General features: G+C 30.6%; 1 protein-coding gene across 1 annotated transcript in view; it reads left to right on the top strand.

Annotated features, from left to right (window-relative positions):
• The window catches only part of LOC132940211 (tachykinin-like peptides receptor 99D), a 266,534-nt gene that overhangs the window by 33,935 nt on the left and 213,365 nt on the right, over positions 1-19,234 (top strand). The window contains exon 2 of the mRNA XM_061007685.1: positions 18,629-18,813. The gene's annotated coding sequence lies outside the window, so the exon portion shown is untranslated. The remainder of the gene's footprint in view (positions 1-18,628; positions 18,814-19,234) is intronic.

Genomic DNA, 19,234 nt, shown 5'->3' with positions numbered 1-19,234 from the left:
ATAATATAGTATAAACTGCGTACTTCATGTTGGCTTTGTGGTATAGAAATCAGTCTATAAGGAATTACAATACCCAATATAATTATCAGATTTTATCATCTATATAGTCTATAGAGAGTTACGAGAGTGCATTTTTTCAAGTGTTGTTTTTTTTTTCACCAAAGGCCTAAGTACATCTAAGAAAGGAAAAGCTTTAAATAAAGTTATCAATTAAAAAAAAACAACAACGATATTTTACAATTTTTAATCTGTATAATCATATAATTTTAACTTCTTAAATCTTCAATTTGAATCATAATAAGTAGGTAACCACCGTAGTTTTGTATTATTCTAACATTTATACCGATACCAAGTTTTATGAAAATCAGCACTGCAAAATTTTGTTATTGCCAGCCAAAAGTTTAAATTACGTTGACGTTTTTCCTAATTATGACGCTGCTGAAATTATATTATATTAATTTTAATGAATGTGTAATTTTGGGTTCTAATGATGGAATATAATAAAACAATCCATATAATATAAACCATATAATAATGTATTATTCTAACTATATAACTGAAATATCTCATTAATTATGAACGAGGGCAATAGTATACAATTTATACAGGATAATATAAATGATATAAATGATTAATATGAATGATCATTCACCAAGCACGCTCACTCTCTTTTATTTCTTAAATAACGTAGTTATTAAAAATCTGATTTTTTAAATTTCTCAAATATGCTGAAAGACCATATTTCCTAATACTTGAGATTATTTTATATTACTTGACGAGTGTCCTGTGGAGATTTAAACTTCTGATTTTTAAATGAGAACCTCCCATGTCTACAGTAAATTTTTATTGAATATAATTTTCCTGAACATTTTGACGTATCAGAATCGAAATTCGTACGAGTAGTTTTTGAGATATTTAACTTTGAATACTAAGGATAATAGGTCTATGATAATGGGTTTGGAAGATATAGGAGTCATGGTGATTTGATTATTTATTTATCTATCAACATAAATAATTTCCAATAATATCCCAAGTATAATAAATAGGTATATAGATAGATCCAATATTACTTATATTTGATTTTATTTCCATTTGAAAAAAATTGAAGACTCCTCAAATAGTACGAAAAAAAAAAATTGAAAATTTGAAAAAATGCTCTTAGGGTATATTTAAAAATTCTAAAAATCAAAATTTGAATAAATTCATTATTAAAAGATAAAATGGGATGAGCATGGTTGGTGAATCACCCTTTATATAATGGTGGTAAAAGTGACATGTAAATGTGAAATGTCAAAGAATAATAAATATTTGAACTCTGTTTAGGAAAGTTTAATGATATTATCATTGTTGCATTTTTAAATTAACGCTATCCTGTATCTGACGTGAAAAGAGCGAGACTAGTCCCATTGTTTGGTTTTTGTATTGAATTTGTTTATTATTTTTAAATCGTAAATAAAATTAGCAAAAATATGTACAATGTAAATCCTATGTATAATATTTGACTTCCAACAGTTTGTATTATTATTTAGTACTTAGAAAAACATGTTGTATTTTGACTGTGTACTAAAATTAAATCATATTTTTTTGTATAATTTCAAAGAACGTCCAAATTGAATTTTAGTGGTAAACCTTTTTTATTTTTAAATCCGACTTATAACTGTATATTTTTGTATAAACCGCTTCACTGTCAAAAAACAATATTATTTCAAAGCTGTAAATGATGGTATGTTATGTATCCTAATAATAATTTTCATAATTTACATTTCACCGACATTGTACGAGTTAATGTGTAATTTTAGTGTTCAACTTCACATTGAATAATAACCGGTTAAATCGCCTTCAACTGTTGGGTTTTAATTTTTTGTACAATAATTCGTTATTACATTATACTATTATTGTATTTTGATTCGAGAGCGATGAATAATTAAAGACTCCTATATACTTGAATGATAAGTAAAATAATTACAAACACCTATCGGCTTTCTATTTCTACACATTTTAGCTCCACTTTCTGTCTGTTCTGTTTGTACATAATATACATTTATTGAAATCTATTATAACTGTACAGTAGCTATATACATTCATATCGTATAATAATGTGCATGTCATTATAATAGTTTATCATTTTGTATTCCTCCGATAAAGTTTCTTACTATTTGTTTCAGTTTGTTCTGAACCGTGATAAAATCGTTTGTTTTCAATACATAACTTTTGAATTCAGACATTAGTAAATAAAACTGATAAAATATCGGCAGCTATAATTAGCTATAAAAAACCGTAGCACGCTACTCGATATTTTTCCTCTACAAGGAAAATCTATGGACGATATTTTTTCGGTAATAAATAACCATGACAACGAAAACCTTACAAAAAATTGGTCAAAAACATAATATTTATGGTAAAAGTTATCAAGTTGATCAATTCGAATGCTTTGAATTGTAATGTAACATAACCTTAACATGCGTTAATATTGAAATACGTCTATAATTTCCATATTAGTATGAAATCCCATCATACGCGTATAATATACTAAAGACGTATACCGAAGTGAATATAGGCATTGGCCGTATTTCGTTTCTGAGTTTTTGGAGTGTTTTTATCTTTTCACATAATATAATTATCTAAAGATCGTTTATTATAAATTATAATACCATTGATACTGGTTACGCTAGGGTACCATATCTAACAAGGTTATGTGCTCACTGCGCTTACCTGTATTAAATAGCTATACTTACATATTGTCACAAACTCGAAATTAAATCGTTCGTAACTATAGTTACTGGACATAAACATAAGAAAAGATATGGTTCGAAAACGGGAAATAGAACCTATGTAGAACGGTGTTAAAAATAAACATTTTTGCAGTTATCAAGACGTGTATGACCGTATGGTGTGTTAGGACTGTATTAGAACGATATGTAGACAAGGACCCTATCGCAGTATAGTATGATTGAGCACGGTCCTTTTCGGAGCAAACATTTTAGAATTACGATTGAGCATGCTATTTTTTTCCAACATAGTAAAATTCAATCATATCTATATAACATAATTGATTTTTTTTGTATTGGTGACTGTTTGTGTGTAAGGGTATTGTAAGTGCTCACATTGCGTGTCGACATGACCACCTAAATAATATTATAGTTTGTCATTCGATGTTTATGTATTATATTATAATATATAATATTATGTATGTAATATTACCCTAACCATACATATATTATAGATCGATTATTACATATCATAATATTTTGTAACCAATTTTTTGATACATTTCATTGTAAATACTTTAAAAATTTAGTTATTATACTTTCTAGTGTATTATCCCAATAAGCCTCACGTACAATAATTTCCAATTTAGTTATTTTCTTGAAGAAATAAACAAAAATAATTGAGTAAATCCTAACTTCATGAAACTTAGTTACTGACTACCCACAACTGTAAATATAACTTGTAACCAGTTACAATTGTCCAAGTCACGGTATCTCGTAACTTTTAATAACTAATCGAATAACTTTCCTATCCCTGATTGGATATCATATATAGGTGTATAAATAAAACGATTTTTTTATAAACTGATAAAGTTTGATTTGTGACTGTGTCCAAGACAAAAAAGCAATTTTCTCTATTAAATAAAATATGATATGGTATTTCGTGGCATTGTGTAATTTCGTGCACAATTGTTGTATTAGTTTTAAGTAGATAAGTGCTCAATCGTTCGACCAACAATTATGTGCAGATATTATTTGGGACAATCTTCCAAGAACAAATGTCTTAATAATATAATTTTATCATCGGTATTTGTCGCCTATGCAAGGGACGAAGAATTTACGACTTTAATGTTGTCATACTATAGAGAATTTGTAATAGTCCGACTCTTCTATTCGAAAATTACGTTCCGGCCCATCCTAATACATAATTCACGTAGAATGGGAATTACGGGTCACCAAGTTTCGCCACCCAACGTATTCGCATTTCAATTTAGAAAACTGTGGAGTATTATTTATATATAACTCGTCACGAACGCATATTATATTATCACATATTGGTGTTAGATAACACAAACAGACAAACTGTGTCAAGGACGTGATATAATAATTTTAGGAATTAGGATCTAAGATCTCGTCGAAAAGTACCTAGCTCATTGCGTATGTATATTATGTACCCCGTCGTATGTAACAAGGGTGAAATATATTTTTATAGTTTGAATATGTAATTCGATCGATTTTAATATTCTTAACATTCAAATTACCATATAGTATTTTATGATATTATATTTCGACTATATCAGATAAAATTAGTTTTGGTTTTTCGATGATGTATGTTTTTTTCCGACAAACACGTTGTCAGGTGTATTGAAAAATGTTTACATTTTTTTTTTTAACAATATTCGACTATTTGCATTAGTATAAAATGTATTATGATTCGTTTATTTTTGTTAAGTGTATCTTTTGGTTTCCTTTGGATGTGTGTATACTGATCGTCTTTAGTCGGTTCTTCCTTTTCACATCAGGTATCTGCGAAAAATATGTTTTATTTCTTTAGTTTTACACCAAAGTTCCAAAAACAATTTCAATCTGTCCCTCCCCATTCATACAAACACAACAACAACAAAAATTAAAATAATACATAATTTTAAGATATTTTTATCGGGTAAATGAAAAAAAAAACCAAACGTTTGAACGCAGTGACCGGTAAAATTGGGCACGTGCATGAGAGATAAAACAATTGGTGTTGATTTAATTTAATATTAATCGCTGTACACATGACATAAGTAAATCATAAATATAATAATCTCGTAGGTATTGGTCGACGCAAAACACGCTGTTTCGGAATTGTTTTTGAGCGTGTACAAATGGACAATTGAAATATTATATTCACTAACCATTTTTGTATATTACAATTTATATAAAAATAAAAAATATTGCTCATAAACTCTAATTTTTTTGATGTTAAATACTTTAAAACCGATTTCGTATATTCGGTGTCCAGGTCTCGTAGTAGATTATGATTGGTTCAAAAGTATAGTTTTACCCAAGAAGTGCGCAATAAGCACATTTTTTGAATTCGTCCGATGAAAGACTAAAATCAAAAGTAATATCAACAATGTTAAAAAGAAGAAATTGCAAATGAAATAATCCAACTATATATATATATAATTAACGGCTATTTTTTTTTATATTGTAAAGTGAGAGCCACAATAATCGATTGACATTTTACTGAAACGACGTTTTAAAACATTCTTACGCTTTATCCGACAATATATTATATTCTTTAAAAATTGTTAGATCATTGTCTTTGCACAACCTTTTTTTGAAGTTTCTTCTATCAACCCAATTCTTAAAACTGACGATGTACCTATGTGAAGTTCAAATCCTTAGATCGATGATTTCTATACACACTAATTTGCATATCTCAAAAGTATTTGAGTCACTAATTGTTAAAATGTCTACTAAGGGGCCCGGTGCTAGTTTTTCAAATTAATTTTCCGTAATTCAATACAATTTAAAAATGAAATTTTACATTTTAGTTGCCACCTTAATTATAATACTTTTCCACTAATCTACTATACAGTATGTTACCTATTTAAGGGGACTGCAGATAGGGCTTGATAGGGTGTATTATATCGAAAAAAATGACTTCACGGGAATAACTCTCAGGCTTTGTAGAATTGTCGGATTTTGATGAATATTTTTTTATCTGAAAGAAGAAAACTTCCTACACCTCACATCGATCTCTGATTTTGTATCTAATTACAATTAACTGTATTAAAAAATTTGTAAAAAATGCTTTTTATCTTGTATTTTCTTAGACACATTATAAAGTTTGAGAGTAAAATATTGAAAAACAGAGATCGATGCGGGCTGTAGAATATATACCTCTAGCAATTAAAAACAAATAACTATGAAATTTGTTTGATTCTACAAGGTGGTATGGTTATTCCCGCAGAGTGTATTTTTGAGGACAAAATGGCATCGGCACCTGGTATTTTTTGTATCCTATTTTAGCAGACAAGGTTTCCGAGGATGGTCGATTATCACGTGTGAATACACGTTCGGATAGGTAATTAATTATGTAATGTTACGTTATCGTCATCAAGCTCGAATAGACGTTGTTAAATTTTTAGCTGGTTTATTTTTTTTTTTGTGATCACTTTTATTTAACTAAACTTGAAAAATCTTACATTTTCTTATCTCTGGCCAATTTGATTTGGCATCGTTCAAGTTATCAATATAATTTCGACCGACTTTTTCTTGATCAACATCGGTCGCAATCAAATGAATGGCCGCTGACGATATCGTGACGTTCCAATCAACTATAGCAGGGATGGACAACTGGCGGGCCGCGTACCATTTTTCACCGGTCCACGCTACATTTCAATTAAGTTTACAAAAAATATAAAATTTTAAGATTTTTCTGCATTTTATTTCATTATATTTGTAAAATTATTAAAATCGATATAATACGTTTATCGTAAAACGTAGATATAAATTCTTATCTAGTTTTGAACTATTCAATTTAAACAACATTATATTATTTATAGGGGTATTATAGTCAACATAAGGTTTTTTTGTTCTCTGTGGCCTGCTAGATTTTCGCACATTTAAAATTGGCCCTCTAGTAGCATTGAGTCGCCCATCTCTGAGCTTAAGTATAGGTTTAAAAACTACGGTTTTCACGTTCTATAAAAAATGTATGCTATTATTTTTTATCGTACAATGTTATGCACGCACAGTAGGTGTGTATGCTACATAATATTTATTATTGTGCCTGTTTAGATAGTAATAATTTTACTGTTCCGGTGTAATGGTATTACGAGACAACACTAATATATTATAAGGATATTAAACGATACAACTAAATTACTGATGTGTGTGACATAATATCATTTACAATATGTATAATAATATATTATATTATATGGTGTCCGACTGGTGTGACTTGTACGACCTAGTCTGTAAGTCATGTGCGCATACGCACACGTAATATACGACGCGTACGCCACTATTATTCGTCGTACATTATTATAATATTACGACATTATTTTTATTATTATGACGGACCCACACTCCGATCGTAAATCGCCAAATAATATTGTGCCGTCGTCGTCAACGCCGTTTTAAAGTAAAAAAAAAAAAAAAAATGGTATAAAAATGTATAGCTGCCATACGATATTATTATTTAATATAATAGCTGTTTGGCGGACGATAATAATAATATTCACAACACTTATAAATTCGCGTATCTCATAACGTTATATTATAATATATAAGTGTTGTTTAAAACGACGACAAATAAAAATATCGATATGAGAATGATACAATATAATATTATTATCGAACCATAATATGGATCGACTGCTGTACGACGGACGGCCGAAAACGTGAGTAGATTTCTGCTGCAGACTGTCGCCAGGACACGGAGCAGTACATAAAAAACGAGCGACATTCGCCGATACAATATTATACTATCCTGTGTCGGACACGTAGTCGCACACGTCGGACACGTCGCCACTCAATAATGATACACATATTATGTACTTATGTCCTCCATTCGTCTCGATGGCAGGACGACAAGCATTTATACACGACCATAATATATTGTTGGTGCGCAGGCGCGGACTGGCCGGGATGCTGGTATGCTACAGCATCCCTCGCCCTAAAATATATTTGCCTAACATTATTTATTGTATATTTAAAGACACCAGAACAGCACGTGGACAGCGCATCATTACCAACTTACGGTTATTAGCAATCTATAATGTTGTACAATTTTGATTGGATGTCTGTTGTAACTTGGTACTTATTTACGTTTTTAACGTATATTCAATATTTTTTTTAAGGCAAAATAAAATGTATTGATATTTTATAAATAATCTACAAGTTTTGAATTTGCCGGGAAAATTTTTGTTGTTTGCCCTCTAAATTGTGTAGCGTCCCGTGCCCTATTTTGCCAGTCCGCGCCTGTTAGTGTGTACGTCGAAGTTTTGAAACGTCCAAATACATACGGAGACGTATTATATTTTACAGTTTTACGAACGTTTATTGTACCCGCAACCCGCACAATAACGAACTGTGTTGGAAAATGGAAATCAACTCCTCCAGTCAGCTTTATATCATCGAACTTGTATAGTCCCTAATCACACTTCGCATATTTCGTTATAATTTCGTTATAATCTTGTTTGGCTGATCACAATTTATCCTTCGAATAGGTTGAGTGTTGCACAGAAGTACTGCAGAACTTGTTTAATTTCACGGCGGCGGCGACAAGCCGGGATATTCGAACTGAATAAATAATTTCATCTGCGATCTCGTCGAAGCGATAACTATATAATATATATATACATTAAATACAACACACCCGCACTATGGAATTTATTATATTTATCGTGAATACGTCATCGTATTATAAACAACAAAAAAATATGATGAATATTACGTATCGAATAAAAACAACTAAAATAATAATAATTTTTTTTTGAATGTATAAATAATTTCGAGAGAAATTAAAAAAAAAAATAACTCACCGTAGTTCAATGAAATTAAAAACAATTGAAATTTAATGTTTTAAATAATACAAAATGTGAGTTCTGAAGTATAAATTTAATTTGATTGTAATATGAAATTCTGTTGTGACTGATCTGGGTACACCATTGTTTTCATAAAACGCAAAATATAAGGACACTACAATATAATATGGTCTTAGGTAATGAAATATTACATCAAACAATTATATCTGATAGGTATTAAATTGTTTTTCCATAGTAGTTGTGCAAATAAAACTCATCGAATTCGAGTGCATACGAGTCGTAGGTACAGGCGTTTAATGTATTATTATGCGACGTAAATATAACAGTGTTCCCGTTAGGTACACCTCAAGTGCGCTGGTTTAATAATAATGTATTAAAATAATACTAAGCAATAAGACCACCGGGGGGGAGGGTGGTTTTAGGGTTTTCTTTGATCCGCGGCCTACCGAGGAATAATAATACGCATATTAAAATTGTTAAAATGAATTAATTAAAACATTGTTGATATAATATATATATCATATTGTATATCACTTCCACGGAATGCAACACAAACCAAAATAATATCTGCCGGACGGCGTGCGGGGGATCGATGCTCGCAAATTACGCTTCCGCGATTAATTAATTCGTCGTGTGCCGGCACATAAGCCCGGCATGTTATATATGTATTATTATGTATACAATGGTCGCGTGGGGAGGAGCGCACCTGTTGCACTCTGTACGGGTCGAGGGCCGAGATTAATCGACTCGCGGGAGCTTTGTCAACAGAGCGATGATGGCGGCACATACGATTGTCTGGGCTGGTCAGTGGCAGAAGCTTTCGATAGTCTGTTACGTGATAAATACAACGCGCGCACACACACACACACACACACACACACACACACACACACACACACACACACACACACACGCGCGAGAAACTCGGTGGCCACAAAATAATAGTAATTCTGTTATTGATTTAAATCGATGCGAATTACTTACAAATTTGTTTAAAACATCGAATACTTAAAAATTAACAACTTTTCGATTTGATTAAAAAGAATAATTATATTTCCATGTGTTTTTTAATGTCGCGGTAATAGTATACTATACGGCCCCATAATTTAGATGTACCTAGGTTCCTCGGCCTCATAAGCCACTGCCAACGCATATCGTTCAACGTGCCACGCGCTCGTTATCAAAGTAGATATTTTAAGCTATTCGGTGGGTATTATTATTTATGTTCATTTCGAAGAGCTAAAATAAAAATCCGATTATTAACATAGTCCAGCCTATATATTATAGTCTGCAGCTATTGTTAAAACTTGAAACGCTCAAAATTAGTGAAACGGTCGTTTTGTTTTTAATAATAATATATTTAAATATTTAAATATATGCGTCACTTTACGGAAAAAAAAAAAAGCTTTAGAAATTTAGAATATAAAACAACAGTCGCGAAAAAAAATTGGTTTCCCGTGAAACGGCGGGCCGTCATAACATTATGTACCTAGTATACACTATAGTAAAAATAATAATATTATAGACCAATACAAAATACCCACCGATTTTATTGCGAATGAAATCGGACGAATGCTCGGCAATTTTTTTGCACGCTGCGACTGAAAATGTACGGTGATTCGTGTTGTAATATGGGCGCATGGTTATATTATCCCTACGAGGTGGGTTGTATCAACCATACGAGGTGGGTTGTATCAACCATACGAGGTGGGTTGTACAATAATCTATACGAGGTGGGTTGTATAATAATCTATACGTCAAAGTGCGATTTGGTTAAAGCGCCCACAATAAGTAAAATAGTGATGTGTCTATCGTTACTCGTTTTTTTTTTCAGTAAGTATACTAAACTAATACTTTTCTGTACATTCATCGCACAAATTATTATATTATAATCGAACTAAAGTGTATTTCAATACCACAACGAAAAACTAATATTCAAGAATGATAAAATATAATATAATATACTATTGTTGTTATTTCCTTGTCGTAATGTTAAGTAGGTATACTATAGTAAATAAAAATAAGTTTTCATCGACCATTGTAACTTAATTTACATCAGTAAATAAAAACGGCTAAAACAAATTTATTATTTTAGATCCATCCAAAAGTATAAAGAAAATCGTTTTTAGAGAAATTGTTATTTTGTGTCAAATTTCGTAGTAATTTGAATTTTAAACGCTGGAAAAAATTGATGATGATTTACGTTGACGATTTTTTTTTTCAATTCCCAGTAAAAAAAAATTGTTGCAAATTCTGTATCAAATTTCAAAGTGTAAGATTCCTGAGAAGAAATAATCACACATTGTGAAATGAATATATTTCATTCAGCTCCGCATCAGTATCCAATACAATATTGTTTAACTTACAGAACAAAAAACACTCGGTGCATTTGGAATACGTATTTCAAATATATTTAAGCCGTTAAATTAAAATACTGCAGCTAGTACAAGTTTCCAGGGTGGGGTGAGGGGAGGGAAGGGTGAGGTATAGTGCATTGCGATTGAAAGATTGAAAGACTAATATAAGCTTGAACGATTTTCCGTTTTCATTTTATCGGTGACATGTACATATTTTTTTATTTTATTCGTTTATACTCGGAACGAATATAGGTGGGTACATCGTTATTGCAGAAATCTTCATAACTCGAACGTCGTTAATTCGAAAACAATTTGAAAACTATAATGACATATTATTATTATGCCAGTCGTCTGGATATATATCGATCAAAATATATGCACGCGCGTTCAAATATGTTTTATAATATACCATGCATTGGAGTGATATCACGAAGACGAAAAAATTCTACAGACTAAATTGGTTTTTCCCCTCTTATATAGCGAGTACAAAGAAATTGTATCGCATTTATACAATGCCGGCTACGAATACTTCTAGCTTTCAACGACATAGTATAATATTCTTAGAAAATAATAAATTCTTAATATTATTTTGGTGCGTAAGCGGTTGAATAACGTTAAATTGAATTAAACGTTTTTTTAATGACATAAAACAACACAAAGAATATTACTGCGCAATTATTATAATATTATGAATGAATTTGTGTCTTATTGCAAGCGGGTAAACTCGAACTGCCAATTTACATAATATAGTAGGAAATAAATCCATATTCTATCATATCGAGCGCAATCAAATTTGCAGAGTTGTTTATTTTTAGTTATAATACGTTTTATTTAGTTAAGTCGAAATCGCGGTGATTTTTTCACCGAGAATTAGTTCACGTTATAAAATTCACGTTAGCAGAAATAAACTTTTAGCTTATTATATTACTATAAGACGTTATCCGAGTGTGATAGAATGTGTAGGTGAATTAAAATTTCTTTGGATCGGGAATCCACGATCATTTTAAACTACAAATGGGGTACAACTCATACGAGGTTCAACACATAATAATGTAATAGCCACTACAATTAATGTATTGGTAACCTCAGGAAATACAACATCACATCCAATGTGGAACGGCATAATTAGGTCCGAACGCAGAAAACATCAACAATATGAGCAATTTCTTTAGAAAAACGGACGACCTGTACGCAGTACAATTTAATTTGGAAAAAAATGTAACTTGTAACTACGTAGGTAACCGTCTCATAATATTTGTAAAACCCTAACCGTCTTGTAAAATGTTAGACCTTTGTGGTTGATGTTTTTAACGATCGATAAAACAAAAAAAAAATACGAGGCTGTGATTTTCGGAAGCGTAGTTTGACGTTTCTATAGTTTTTATACTCGTGTATAATCCTCGTTATTGTTGAATATGATACATTGCATTGTACAAACTACACACTACTGCTGTTTACTGGTGAATTTTTTTTTTTTTTTTTCAGAGAGTTTATCAGTATAGAGTTTAATCGGTAATGGTTTTATGTTTGTATAGTTTAAGTACCATAATACAAAAATATGTGTTGCATATGTATTGAATGATTTTTTTTAACACTGTATAATAATATAGTGTATCATATTTATTATTTAGACTGAAATTCAAATTATTCTTCTAATATGAGCATCATATTTTTGAAATTTCCAAATATTGTTAAAGAAAACCACGAACACCGCATAATACACGTTTAAAATGTAACCAACTCTTAATAAATATTATATATTTTAAGGTATCCCATATGTAAGCTCTGTTCAGATTTGCTCTATTTGAGCACCTACAAGGTTTTATCATTGTTTGTAGATTTTAAAAAAAAGTTAGTGACCTATACCCGACGGTATTTCAAATTTCTTCAATTGTGATGTGGTTAGTGGAAAGATTAATTGGTTATTCTGCATCAAAAATCAAAATAGTTGTTTCCTTATTTTTATATTATCTCAACAAGATTGGTCGCTGTAGAAATATTTTAATTCATTTAAATAGTATTTTTACTTCAACGTTTGTGTTTCCCAACCATAATGTTATAATGTATAATATTGTGTAATCTATCATCGATATTAATTGTTTGCGTGTTATTGTTTTTCGGAGGCAGATCGAATTCAATTAAATGAGATTGAAAAATTTCCTAGTTTGGATTTTGGAGGTTTCACATGTTTACGGATTCTATTTTAGTCATTTGATTGCATTTAAATGCTAATTGGACAATGGCCGTTTCCACCATAGAACAATATAGAAGCATAAGAATATCAATAATGCTTACCAACTCAAGCGTGAGCACAAAGTTTGTTTTATAATGTACCGCCCAATAGGCTTATTGTTATATATAGTGGTCGGTGGCCATAGAGATGTTTTGTCCTATGAAATCTCATAACTGTTAAAACATATTTTCTATTCCGTCGTCTATAGAAGACTATAGTAACAAATATTCGATTATTTTTACACGCTCTTCGGTAAGTCTTGCGATTTGCATAATATTACAGCTATTAAAGTCACTCGGACAAATAAAACGTTGGAGGGTGTTGCATTATTTTAATTTTATCGGTATCCAGTAGAGAACCCATTGGTACCAGGAGTGTACGTCATGTAAAGTAAAATTAAAGTGTATTCCTCCCTTTAAATGTTATAGTAAGTAATAAGTAGTATGAAGTTGTTTTTTAATTTACTGTAGTTATGTCAGAGCTTTTGCAGTGGAAGTTTCTCACTTTTACATTGTTTTCTTACCCAATAGTTTACTTTGCAGTTAGCTGTTGTTCTGTTCCCTTTTTTTAAACGTTTAAACTGTTAAAACTGTTTTAGCTGTATGTCCGTTTTTTAAATTGGTAACTTAGAAATAACTTAGAAACATATTATCAGCTGTGAGGTTTAAGTTTTGAAAGATACGATTAATATCTACATTGCACGTGAAAAACTTACGTTTCATTGAATTATATCGATTGTGTTTTTGTCCAGAGTAAGCGTAATTTTTAGTTTTAGTGATATATTTAAAAAGTTATTATTTTAAAATATACAGTAAATAAATTCACTAAATAGGCTATTCATAATATTATTACTGTAGGTACTGTATAAGTTGTACATTTTAATATCAATTGTTAATTGTGTCTGTACAGTGTAGTATATGTACTATTATATTGTGTTCGGGACCAAGTATTGTTTTTAACTTCGTTAATGCTTCTCCTCAGAGAATTTATGCTATTTTCGGTTTTATATAGAAGGTATTATTTTATTATTATGTTCATTCCTATTACTAGGTTTTATTATGATAAGTATTCCTATCAATGTGGGCTGGGAAGGTAATGGGCTGGTGGATCCGGGTTTTGGCCTTTTGTTCGGTACCGACTCCTGGTGTATTAAATTTTACACTTCTTGATCTGTTTTGTTAATGTTGTGTTATATAATGTAGAGTGTTGACAGTAATTCGGTATTGTTTTCTCGGATAAGTGGATTTTCTATAGCAGACACTTGACGTGCGGTAGAGTGTAACGCGAAATGTTGGTTTATTATTTGCTATTAATTTATGCTTTATTTTATAATTAGGCACTTGACGTCAAATATTTTGGGTATTATCTACATCAAGCTTTTTCAAATAAACCAAATAAAGTGATAACTAATAATAGCGAATTTGTACATGATAACGTAATTACAATAATTCGTGTCACGTAATGTACCGTTTCATCAGGTAATGAGCATTGTTATATAATATTATATTCGATATATTCGTATGTCTTCGTTAAAATGTCGACAATTTTTTTTTTTGTCTCGAAGCCGTATTTCAGTGGCAATTTGTAATATTACTTACTATTTGTAGTATTACTTTTTTTCAAAGTATACATACCTATTATTTTAGCTGTATATCCAAGTTGAGTCCGCGACTCTAGCGGTTTTCGAAGGTAGTACTTCATTATAGTTGAGTCCTAAACAATTTTGGTTAGTGAACTATTATGGTTCCAGCGTTCCAGGTTTCATCAGGTAGTACAAGTAGTTAAGTCCGAATTTTTATAAGTGATACAAGGTCATTTTCCAACGTATTTTTACAGAATTAGAAATGTCTATGGACTATGATTAATAGAGCTTCACAAATCATGGGTATGTTTAAAAATATTTTATTTTTCACCAAATTTCTTTATATTACCATTTATTTGAATAATTAAAATTTCTTTACAATTCGTAAATATTCAAATTTGACCGTTTGTTTATTTTTTTGATTTATGTATGATTACATTTGTGTTTTTTAGTAGAAAAAATTAAAATTGAATACAAACCAATTATGTATTATTCAAAGGGTTAATTGACGGTGACAGGCGACCGACCTATCAATTTTCATTACTATTATCGGTCGATCATATTCGTAATCTAGATACAATATTATATAAAAAAAAAAGATAGATGAAAATAAAATCAACGAGATATATTGTTATGCAGGCTGCGTTACTGCGATCACGTTGTATCACGTAGTTCATTGCCATACCACTGAAATACTTTTCTATTGTCAGTTATAACTCGATGCCATTATTATAAATTGTAATAATATTATTATAAATATAAGCGACTAATTAATAATACGAAGGCACATAAGTATATTTAATTATAGGGAACTTATAATTTAACAAAAAATGTATGGTAAAGTATTAAAAATAAATAGTGTTCGATCGTCGATCACCACTACATCTTTAAATGTTATAAGTGTAACTCATTAGTTGAAATAGGTTGGACACCCCTTGTCCCTTACTTGCCGATAGTTATGGTACGAAACAACTTATTTACTATATACAGGTACTTAATTACATTTTAGAATATTTCTAGTCTGGTCTCAGGATATTTGGTTCCTATGTGTAATAAATAATAATAATGGTAGTTAAGGTGACATTAATTCATAAAGTTTATAGAATTTTTGACCGAAGTTAGACACGTAGAGACATGAATTTGGGGCTATGAATTTAACATAATACGACCCATTATATAAACCGAGGCGCACTTTTCACTAAAACATCCACGAAATCATATACTTTTTTTTACACATATCAATATATGATCCGATTACTTGTACTTCATATAAGTATAGGTTATAAATTCAAATTGTACGTTTGATGTTCATCGTTCGGTAGATTATTATTACCTACGCGGGGAAATTGCTTCTTATTCGACAGTCGAATGTGCGTATGGCATAATAATATCACAATAGAGCCGTGGATGCGAACCATAATATGAATATATGATTACTAATTATTATTAATTTCTAGTTCCAATTTAAATATAAGAAAGTATAATAAATGATAAAATACAAAGTTCTTTTTTACCAGGCGGGTTTTTATAAATAATGACCAAAGGGTAGGTACCTGCTTCTATATTGCACGTACACAATTGTACATCTCACCTCGTAACAATATACATCGGAATGATCGATTTTCTAGTTTCCTATTGTATTCTGATATTGTACAGCTGTTGTACATCTGTGGTGTTCGTTGCACGAAACATGTTACGATAAAAATAGTTTCACGTTTTCAGCAAATTCGAATTGGACGTGAGTAGGTAGGTATATAATATTACGACCATAATCAAAGTCGGGTTTGTTCGCTATTCGTGTGTCAGGCTGAAGGTAAATAACTGAAGTCACCTAGTACAATAATAGTGATGCTGGACAAGTATATACGAGTTTGTTATCTATATATGATCTTGAAACGTACAGAAATTATAATTTTTCCATGTTAAGATTTAGAAATTGTACATTAAATTGGGTACACGTAAACATTATTGTTGTTGACGAAGTAAAAATTTTAATATGCAAACGCGTTCGTATTGTGCAATATTATCATACCACCCGCATAATATTATTTACTGACCACATTGACCACTGACCGCTGAATAAGCTACTCATCTGAGCATTCGAGCATTATATTGAAGGTTGCGCATAATACCCCTCATTCAGCTGTATTTGTTTTACGAATCTTATACACATGTTATATTATTATCATAATGAAAAATATCCGCTCGTATTATATATATATTTAAAAAAAATTACACCATAATATATTATGGTCGAACGTGGTATACGATTACGGTGAGGGGTGGTCGTCGAGCAACACACTCTTCGCATACCTATGAGAATATATTATTAATAAATTGTTATTTTATGGAATACCGATCCACGCATTTTTGTTGAATATTTAAAATTGTTTTTCGTATTAGTTATTTTACAAAAAATGTAATTATTCTTAAAAGTTACTAACATAATAGCAGTAATTAATAAATATATATAGAGAGCCTCTATTATTAGTACTACCTCTAAAATCTATACAATTTTTGAAATAGTTTATTGATACAAATTTGAAAAAAAATGGTTAAATATTCACGAGTAAAGTTGTACTTTGATTAATTTTAATAAATGGACGCTGTTTGCAGGGTTAAAACGAAATAAGCCTAGATTACTATATCTTTTCAGGGACCGATAAACGTCTCGTTTCTGCGATAAAATTACACGTAGAATATTCGACAAATCGCGAAATGGAATAAATTACCCGTCTTACACACGAACTGGAAAATTATATCGGATGGACAATGAACTCGAATTAATATGTCGAAAAATCGGTTATAAACTATATTATATTTTACAAATTATTGTGGTTGGATACAATCTAACACCAACAATTAATACATTTTTAAACTACTTTTCTTCCTGTTGAACGAAGTATATGAGTGTAGTATGACCATTATTATTGACCTGTGCATTTTGTTTTTCCACGGAAACTCACATGATTTATTCAATATTATCATAAATTCGTATAAATTAGTAGGTAATTTTCATACCTAGAAAAATAATAACTTTGGTTGCAAGTCGGGGTTTCTTTAAACTGAAACGTTTTTCAAACAATCGATCTAATAATATATAATATGCATATCGTAATATAAGAACCTTAAATTATTTTTTTATACACACGCAATCGTTATTAAACATATAGTCTATACTATATAAGTCAGAATAAGGTAATTCTATTTCTAACAGCTCTAAAATATTTTGTAAATACAATATGTATAGTATTGATGTATACGGTCATTGAAAACGAAATGACAGTTTTTATTATTATCTAAAAAAATAAGATTGAAAATAATTTCAAACAATCGGTCAGCATTTCAATCGGATTTTAGGATTAAAAAGACGGTACTATCTGTATAAAGAGATTTTCCCTCACAGCGTTCTGTAAATATACGTTTGTTGAACATATATTGTGTAGACTTTTTACATAGTTCTGTGTACCGCTGAAAATGATTGTTACTGTTCTGACTGCCTTTGAACAAATGCATTTTTCGTTCAAAAGTGATCCGGTATTTTCATTTTTTTTTTTATAAAGCTCCTTTTATTGCGATCTCGACAGGCAATGTTTGATAGTTGAACTTTTGAAGAAAGAGTTTCTTATATTACATTCTTTATGCATGTTTTTCAATTCAAGATTTTACAGGAATAATAATTATATTTTATTGTTTGTCAGTAAAAAAAAAATTGTTGTTACATCTATTCGAAAAATCTGAAACCTTTGTTTATTTTTTGAATTTCAACATGGTAAATGCCCGCGATTAAATTGCACGTCGCCAAATACTGACAATTGTATATTATTATATTTTATACTAAAATCATGATCGCTCGAACTCCCACAACAGTTGTGCAGGGCATATTATGCGGCGATGCTAATAACTATGTTTTTTTTGTTTTGTTTTAGGCACCCACGTGGACATATTTTGATTGATGATCATCGTCAGTATTGTCTATTATCGTATAGTGTAAATAATGTCGAATAATGCACTCGGCGGACGACGCCGCGTAACGATATGGAATTACCGAGAGACCACTCAAATAATATAAATAACGAAAACGAAAATCGTCGTTGAACTTTGAGTCATTAAGGTACATATATTGTGATTTTTCTTTTCTGTATACTTCTTTTTTTTTTTTCGCTCAAGCGTCGAAATGGAATTTTGAACAAAATAGTATACCTAAATTCGCGGGAAGAACAAGTGGAAAAGTGATGGCAGTAAAATTAATTGAATTCGCTCACCCAAATACGAAATCAAAGGTATGCGTTGAGTTATATAGTGCATTGTGTTGGACGAAAGGATTTGATCGGAATCAGTGAATGGAGGACGTATATTACGACGTGTGGATTAAACTTCAACTAATAACGCTTTCTGCCGTTGAAAACAACGCGATACGTGCCTACATGTTATACAATACTTGAGACCCCGCACTTGTAACGGAAAACGTTTGAATATGTTTTTTATTCACTGAGAAATGGCTGGAATATAATATAAAACATATTGACCCGACG

This window comes from Metopolophium dirhodum, chromosome 3, assembly GCF_019925205.1.
Source record: "Metopolophium dirhodum isolate CAU chromosome 3, ASM1992520v1, whole genome shotgun sequence".
NCBI classification, from domain to species: Eukaryota; Metazoa; Arthropoda; class Insecta; order Hemiptera; family Aphididae; genus Metopolophium; species Metopolophium dirhodum.
The sequence above is the reverse complement of the archived record's forward strand: the minus strand, read 5'-3'. Positions and strand labels throughout refer to the sequence as shown.